The sequence below is a fragment of the Pseudopodoces humilis genome, chromosome 13 (assembly GCF_049639895.1).
Source record: "Pseudopodoces humilis isolate 2021_Gansu_Grassland_sample_001 chromosome 13, ASM4963989v1, whole genome shotgun sequence".
NCBI classification, from domain to species: domain Eukaryota; kingdom Metazoa; phylum Chordata; class Aves; order Passeriformes; family Paridae; genus Pseudopodoces; species Pseudopodoces humilis.
Genome location: NC_142212.1, coordinates 3,921,481 through 3,930,646, shown reverse-complemented (window position 1 = coordinate 3,930,646; position 9,166 = coordinate 3,921,481). Strand labels below are relative to the sequence as shown.

Here is a 9,166-nt window from a genome sequence, read left to right as displayed (position 1 = left end):
TATTCCTTTGGGGGTTTAATACAATGAGTATCAAGCCTGCCTGACATTACAGTGTGGAAGTTGTTCCTATGAGAAACCCTCAGCAATGGAATGCGACCTAAAGTAAAGCTACAACACCAATGTAATGTCCCAGTAGTGAGACAAAGACTGAAGGAAAAATGTTTTTGAAATGGAACACAACACTAGCAGAGGCAGAAGAGCAAGCAGGAGAAAGAAGCCAAGGGATGAAGGGTATGCAACAAATGGGCTTGCTTACTTCAGAAATACACGGGGAATTAAACTTGCAGAGCACTTCCATATGTCAGATGGAAGCAGCTCAAATCCACCCTTCAAAATCACTAATTATACTGGAAGTGGAATGGGCTTTATTATAAAACTCTCATCACTTCCCAACAGTGAGCTTGAAAGAATTTTATAAACAAGTAAACGGGACTGTGACCATTTTACAGCTTGTGACTCCTAGGACACAATGACCTGAGAACTTTTGTCAAGAAAAACATGGGAACAAGTTCAGAATCTTTGGCCACCAGTACGATAAAAATATGCAAGGCCAGCTCAACACAAAACTACTATAGCTAGTTTACACTCTAAAATACATTTGAGTAAATCATTAATTTTTGCAGGCTCACATTGGAAATGAATATACTTTGAGAAGGCTTGGATTGAGAATGGATAATAGTTCTGGTGTTATCAGACTCAGAACTCTTATGAAATATTGTGTATATATATATATATAAATAAAATACATAAATAATAAAAAAGAAATAAATAAGTATCTAAATACTGGGAGAGCCTTCATGGCAAGACCTTCATGAGAATTGCTTTGAGTGAGATCTGGCTAAGCCAATCCAGCACTGTTTCTGCCAGGCAATTGCATTTGAGAGTTGCACAGCAGCATTCTCATTTCTCCTGTTCTCCACACACAGATGCAGCTGACTTCTACTCACAGATGAATTCAAGAGTGAATCAGCTGTAAGTTTCTAAGACTGCAGAGATGTTCCATCAGAATTTTTTAAACATTTCAGAGAGGAAACTACTTATAATACAGCAAAACCCTTAATACGACTCAGTAACCCAGTCAGAGACAAATGCAAGGTGAACACATGTAAATACAAGGTGTGAATGTTGAAACTGTAAGTGGGAAAGATATTTTACAGTCAGTAAGAGACCAGAATAGGAGAAGTTTGGATTCAATAGCCACAGCAATTCCAGAACCACAATGCCTTGTGGCATAAGAGGATTTTTGGGGGTTTAGATTTCTGACTTGCATTGTTGGCTCAAGTATCACACATCAGAATTTTGACAAGACTTGCTAAATCTCATTGTAAACTGAAATGTAGCAGAAGACATCCTGTGGTTATCACTAAATTAATACACAGGGTATAAAATACATGGCCATTTTTACTGAGAAAACGATGACGGAACTTTGAGGGTGTGCCTGAGCCAGGGACAGGCACTTCTGGTATGATAAAAACTGCAAAGGTCTCCAACAAAATAATGTTGTTTCCATGGGAGCTTGGGTAGCTTTCTGAATTTGAAGGAACAATTAAAGGCAGTGATTTCTCTAAGGTAAAATATTTTTCTTAGGGATTTCTTAGGGGAAAAACCCAACAAAAATCACACAGAAGTCTCAGAAAAATAAAGGCATCAAATACCTCCCAAAATGAGATTTTCATTATTAATGCCCACGTTTTCAGGCTACTAGAATCTCTGAGACCCCAAAAATGTTGGGTTCATGCTACCTACCCTTGTCCATTTTAATTTAATGGAGATCCCTCCATGACAAATCTACAAATCACTCAACTTTGCCCCCAAAAGGAGTTGCTGTGTAACCACTTGCTTTCTATTTGCCCATGACAAAGTGAATTGCACCGAGTTAATTCACTGTTACAGTAACACTAGAGAGTGGTTGATGTAATTTCTTAATTTCAATTCTGAAGTATCCATTTTACTTGCACCTACTGCAAAAAACCCCTTAGCACATTAAAAAAGAAATAACTATCAGAACTGGGAAGCAGAATGTTAACATTTCTCTACTAAAAATTTTTGCTTTTATTGAAAGAAATCAATGAACTTTTAAGATCTCTGAAGTCACAGCTTTATAAACAGTTACATCACAGCAAAAAAATAAATAGTTTATCATTTATGTAGTGTGGTAATACCAGTATTAACTGGTGGAAACTCTCCTGTGAAAACATTTTCTAATTTAAGTACCATGTTTATATTCCAATTTATACAATTTTCAGACAAGTCTACAGACAGAAAAATAGTAAAATTATGAGTAAATACTATCAAAATAATTATACACAATAACCCTGATAACTTCTGCATGAAGCAGTTTGCAGAGAACAAGCCTGCTGACTGTGGGTTTGCAGACCAATACAATTTCTGGTGTTCTGGAAAGTTCCTCAGGAAACTTCAAAATCTCTCCTCAGCTGGAAGTGTAACCCCAGGGAGCTGCTCTGGAGTTACAGCCTCAACAAACAACCAATGTCAAAACAACAAAGAACTTGGGGTACCAACATCTGTTACAACTTCTACACCACCTCTTCTCGCTGAAGTTACAGATCAGGTTTTGGAAGACCAAACTTCAGGTTAAATCAGTGCTCTAAGGGGTCAGAACCACATCATTACCGCCTTGTAGAACATCCCAACCACAGAGGTGAAGCCAGCCCTTTGGAAATAGTGAATGTTTTTAAAGAGATTTCCTTTAAAGTTAGTTTTGGCTGCAAGAAAAATTTAAAGGTTTAGTGAACCATCCCAACTCTCATTTGGACGAAGCCCTGCATAACAGTCTCACTGTCTTCTTGTAAAGTGAAAAACGTACAAACATGCATGCAAAAAGATTGATAATTATATGGTGGACTTGCTCAGCAGACACACATTTCTGTTTCCTAATGAACAAAAGAGAACCATGCTTTTATTGCATCTTTAGTAACATGACCCCTCTCTTATAGCTAGTTACCATTGAATCCCAAACTCTATTTCAAGGCTTTAATTTTACTTCTCTTGGCACACTGAAGACCATTTTAAATGGGGAAAAAACAGCAGACGTGAAATAAGAGCTCTGATTTAAAGATGTCAACAACTTCTGTTCAGCCTCAAGGCCCCAAAGTATTGTGGAAAAATGTTGGAACACTTTTTCCATCTAAAAGTAGCGAAGACATCACTTAAAAACCTCTAAAATGTATTAAACAGATCTCCTTTTCCACATTAAGAAACAATCATATGATCAAAATGAATCTAGCTTTTCTTTTCCCCAGCAAATTAACATCCTACTCCTAAGTTTTGTACCAATTCAGGTACCAAGCAGCTGCCTGCAAGCGTAATTTGAACAATTTTGTGACAACTGCTATAATGAAATTCAATGGAAATATAGTGTTTAATGTTCCCAGTAACCAGGTTATGAAGTCTCATTACAGATGCAATGTTCCTTGCTAAGAGACACCATGTTCTCAAATTAAAATTCCATCAGGAGAGACCCATAAAGACACAGCACTGTTCTTTCCTTTTCAGTTTAAGAACAGAGAACATCAAGCAGAACTCTTCATAAAAATCTTCCATTCTACATGATGCACGAGTTACTGGGTCACTAAAGCACCTTTAAGAACACATTCTGCACCATTGTGTGTCTCTGAAAGAACTTAAAGAGTTGAGTATTGCATAGAACATTGACCACACCAGAAACCAATTTATGGTAAATTATTATCCATTTTATGATACTGAAACACTCCAGTTAGTAAAGCAAAAGTAAACCAACAGATTGATTACCTCTATGGTGTCAACTTTTTCGCACAGTAAATGTGCTTCTCTTAACTGGATACTGTTTGATCAGTCTTAAAAGGATCACAGAATATTCTGAGTTGGAAGGGATCCGTGGGAATCATTGATCCAACCCCTGGCCCTGCACAGACAGACCAACAATCCCATCCTGCACCTGGGAGTGTTGCCTAAACATTTCTGGAGCTCTGGCAGCCTTGGGGCTGTGACCATTCCCATTCCCTGGGGAGCCTGGTCAGTCCCCCACCACGCACCTTCCTAATATCCAACCTAAACCTCCCCTGACACAGCTCCAGACATTTCCTTGGGAATGGCAGAAAAAAACCTAACTACCTCAGGGTGAATATCAAAACTAAATTAAACATCTGTCCCAATGCCACAGCTTTACTTTGCTTCAAGGAAAGTGGAAGCAAAGGAAGCCCAGAAACAGCAATGCCCTTTCTCTGTAGAAATGTCACTGTCAAAGCTGGAGAACTGGCCTAGCTGGGCTGTGACCTGGCCCAGGACAGTTCTGCTTGTGCATTTCCCATAGAGCCCAGCCTCATCCTTCCTCACCCTGCCTAACTGGTGTTGGACAGAATCCTCCTCATTTCCACAAGTGTTCACTGACTATCAGCCTGTGAACAGTTCATAAAACTTCCCAACACACAATCTGGTCGTTGCTCTGGAGTTCCTTGGAGCAGCACACGACTGCCACTGCTCTGCAGTCACGTCTGGTAAAAATTCCCACAGTGGGGTGTTGCAGGATAATACAGGATAATAAGGGGGAATAATGATAATAATAACAATAATATAGGATACAAAGGGGAATTTCATTTGAACAGAAAGATAGATGGGCTGGAGGCTGAGGGCAACTTCACCTCTCGCTATGGCCCAGTAGCTGAACAATTCAGCTCACATGAACCATTCCATTTCAGTCCCTCACTAAAACCAGCAGCAGAGTTTGATCTGTATCCTACAGATCCTAAATTTCCTACAGGTCTGTCCTCTATTGATGCTTCTCTGTGGGAATCCAGAGGGCTACCCCCAAAATCAACTGCCCTGGTAACTAAAATCAGCATTTTTTACTTATTTTTACTTGGGAGTTCTGTGGGTAATAAGGTTTATCTGGGGCATTGACTACAAAGCTCTGTATTCAGAAACTGCAATTTTTTCAGCTTGGGGAATGTTGTGCATTACAACTAATTTAAAGACCATATTAACGTAAAGAAAAAAATAACACCATCTCTTTCCCAGACTACAGCTTCCTTCATAAACATTTCTTTCTTTTCTATAAGAGCATAAAGTATGCAAAACTGTTCTGGCTATTAGGAGTAAGGCAGCTGGGGGAAATACCTGATTATTTATGATAGGGTCCATCAACTTTTAGGCTGGATTCAAAACATCACCTGGTGTTTAGGAGGTACAGAGGCTGTGCTGTTCACTTTCCCCATAAAGGCCAGTGATGCTCCTGCCCAGGGCTTCATGTCCCTTCCTACAGCTGTGCCAGCCACAGTGGACACCAACATTCTCTGTAGTCTCTACAAGTGAATAAACACTCAAAAACGGAGAGAATCCCCCCAGACAATATTCTTCCAGTCTGCTTAAGCTATCCTGGCTCCATTCAATAAATAGCCTTTTTCCCCCCCAAGGATTAAGGACTGAAGTAAATTAAATCATTCAGAATTGGATTATTTAAAAGGTTCATCTTAAAAACCGTTTACCTTGTAATCTCTAATAGTCTGTTACGTAAGGAACTTCCTACAGCCACTGAGTAAACAATTACTGTTGTTTGGTAGAATTTCCATCTGTTTGGTGTTTAATTCTTTGCACAGGATGCAGATTTCCACACAGTTATTGAATGCAAACTTCTGATTCATTACTTCTGCTTTAGGCTTTTATTAATATTAATGTATCATTGATAAATTAATATCAAATGAGTGAGATCAGATCATAACACGCTGTTTCCTACAAAGCACTTTGAAGCAGTGTTGTTAATTCAGTGAAAAGAACTTCCATTCCAAGTGTGCAGTATTATGAATATATACACAGAAATCTGTAGGTTTTCCATGCAATATTACTGAAACAAATCTATGTTTCTCTGTGAGAATTTTTCATATGATAGTAATGCATAAAAGCTGACTTATTTTTTCCACAAGACAGATATTTTTCTCAAAGGAGTAATACTGAACACAGCTGTGGAAATATTAGGTCTTCAACAACACTATCAACAAAGACAAGAATCTTCTGAGTTATGTAATGGTATTTTTAAAGGATTAAAATTAGGAAAAAAGGATTAAGATGTACTTATTTTCTTCACAGCAATTTCTCCAAACCCCTGAAAGCTGGCTATGCCAACTCTGGCCTCACTAATTCTGTTCCTTAAAAACTGACAGGGAACAATAGCCCTTGGGAACATTTTGTGGTTCTCAACCCCTTTTCACTGACAGCTCTATATAAACATCTATGGCTTCCCTCTAAATGCAGGATGGTTCTGGACTTACTCAGGTTATTCACTACAAGTCTTCCAGGGAAAACTCTTTCTGCCTTTCTTTCCAGCTCACTTTGGCTCTCATTACAAAGAGCTCAGGAAGCAAGACTTTTCCTCTTTCAATTAGACCAATTACTTTCTGGGTCTATATGAAACATTAAAATCCACTTCACTTTCTTGCACATTTCCACAGCTGAGCTATAAATGTTTCATGAAGTATTTCCTTCTATTCTGAACCTGCCACCCACTGATTTCTTTAGTGTTGGTCTAGTTTTAGCATTGGAAGCATCAAAATAATTACACTCTTTCTTAACAACATATGGGTTCAAATTAATCTGCATTGCCTGTATTTTGTATTTATTTTGAAGGCTATTTTGAGAGCCTCTGGTAAAACCTTAAATTACAGAAACAGTGATTAATTCCCATTTTAGCTGAATTTAATTTCTTTCAAACCTGAGCAACCTCTGGGTTAATGTGAGATGTACATCTTATCCATGAATTGGAAAAAACAGAAATTCTAATAACAGTGAAGCAAAGGTACAGTCACATTACGAATTAAATGCTGAGAAATGCCCATGGCAGGAAATTGGAACTGGATGATCTTTAAGATCCTTTCAAGCCCAAACCATTCTGTGATTCTATGAAATTAAGATATAATTTGCTTCTTAACAAAATAAAAGTTATTCGTTACTAAGTTACTTTCTAAAGTCAAGACTCCTTTGTTCTGCTGCGGTAAAACCAAATGGAAATCATCCTTTGTAGAACACAAGTGGTCAAGACGGAAATAATACCCTCCACTTTACAATTATTAAATTGTTATACAAAACAGATCACCTTTTCCATACCACAAGTTAATATGCAATTATGACATATGTTTTCTTTCAATTTACATAAATATTTCCACTGAGTGGTAAAAGAAGCTTCTGTCATCCAGTGGATTTCTGTCTCTGACAAAAAGCAGTGCAAACCAATCTATGGTACCAAACTTCTTAACTAACACACTCCTGTATTTGCAGATAAATACCTTTGGAAATAGTGTATTAGGACATCTGTCTGACAGCCCTTCTCTGTTAGTTACTACATTTCCTTTTGGTTTAATTTAGGAGTCTTTATCATGCTATTTTTTTTTCATTTTTCATTTCAAAAAATGTAATGATAGGACTTATTTGTGATTTTCCACTACAGCTGAAAGGGGAAAAAATGAATGCTAAAAATCAACAAAACACTTTATAGGACAGAAGTGATTAAAGCAAATTTAATTGCCTTTTTAAAAATGCCCACTGGCACATAATATATATTACATAGTCCCTACAATTTAAAAGTAGCATAATTATGAAAGTAATACTAAAACTGTAGCAGCAGTCTTTAGTTAAAAGTAAATCAGACTTTTTCAGAAGGCTCCCAATTTCTCGGGAGTATTTAGAACTAGACCCAACCCTGCATGACAGATTTACTGCTTTTGTGTTGATGAGAAACAAATGAAGCCCTCCCAGAAAATTCCCACGGATAAAAACACACATCTGAACACAGGCTGAGTTAATTAATATGACAGGGAAATCACTTCTTGAATCAGAGTATACCCTCCTTATTATTTGTAATGGTACTAATGATTAGTAATGAAACAAATGCTTTCATTTCTACTATTCCAAAGCAAAAAATTGTGTTTCAAAACTTGCAAACATTGAGTTTGGAGACCTTCCTAGAGACCTTGTTACTTTTTCCATCTATGAAACAGATGTGCTCAAAGTACATGCAAACATTTACAGACCCAGATTTTTCATTAGACAAAGAAGTGTAAATTGTAGTTAATTACTATCTCAGGAATGTGATATTCACTGCTTTCACTTCTAGCAATCACAAGCTGAGCCAAAGTCATCTTCATTTCGGCCTTTGAATTTTTAATTAACGTAAATTACTTTTGTTGTGAAGTTAGGAAAAACTAATTCCAAATTAAATTATATTATCTTTTCACTCCAACACACTTTAAATATTTTTTTTTCTGGACTAGATGGCCACATTTCTTTTTTATTAAAACTAACAATTCACTGGAACTCGATGACAGTCACCACTTTAAGCGCTGCCTTTATGTTCTGAACAATAGGAATCTACCCAAAGGCTCTCTAAGAACATGGATTCCTTTACATTCCATATTATTCATCCTCTTTAATAAAACAGAAGGGAAAATGGGGGAAATTCAGCATTTGCAGGTGATCAAGATTTGGGGGTTTTTTTTAAGGCATTGTTGAACTTGGGCAGAGTAAATGCTTTGATATCTAGGAGGAAATGTTCTCAGTCCAGCTTGTATTCCGGAACAGAAAATTTTCCTTTAGAACTTATTGTTGGAGTGATTCAGTAGTTTGGCACTGGTTGCAGAGTTTTTGATTTTAACTACTGTTTGATTTTCCATTAAAGAATGTCTGATGCTTCCAGTGTCTCTAAGGCAGATAAATACCCACATTCCATAAAAACACCATACCACATTATCCAAACCTGTGAGCAGCATCACAAGCATGACTGACAATGGACATGTACAGACATCAAAACTAATTTCAAAACCTTCAATGATCAGGCAAAGCAGTTTCCTGGCACAGTTTGGTGCACAAACCTTTTCACAGGACAAAGGAGAAAAGCATCAAGGTGGGAATAAGCCAGGTGTGAGCCACTGAAATTAGCATTCCCACACTGAGAAAATCGTATCAACCTATAGCCTGAGATAGAACAAAGTTAAGTGATGCTCCAGAGACAACAGAAACTATCTGCAAGGGTGAAAAACCCTTCAGGTGGTGTTTTGCCTCTCCATCCGTTCCAGGTCACCACATCCTTGCATCCATAAAAGCCATGATGAGCCCGACAATCCCATGGATGTTTGGACATGCACACTTGACTTTATGGCTCTTTTTGTACACAAGCTCTCAA

The 9,166-nt window shown here is 37.6% G+C and overlaps 1 protein-coding gene across 4 annotated transcripts in view; it reads right to left on the bottom strand.

The window, feature by feature from the left end:
- Nucleotides 1-9,166, bottom strand: part of CENPP (centromere protein P) — a 111,670-nt gene that overhangs the window by 32,815 nt on the left and 69,689 nt on the right. The gene's annotated exons all lie outside the window — the stretch shown is intronic.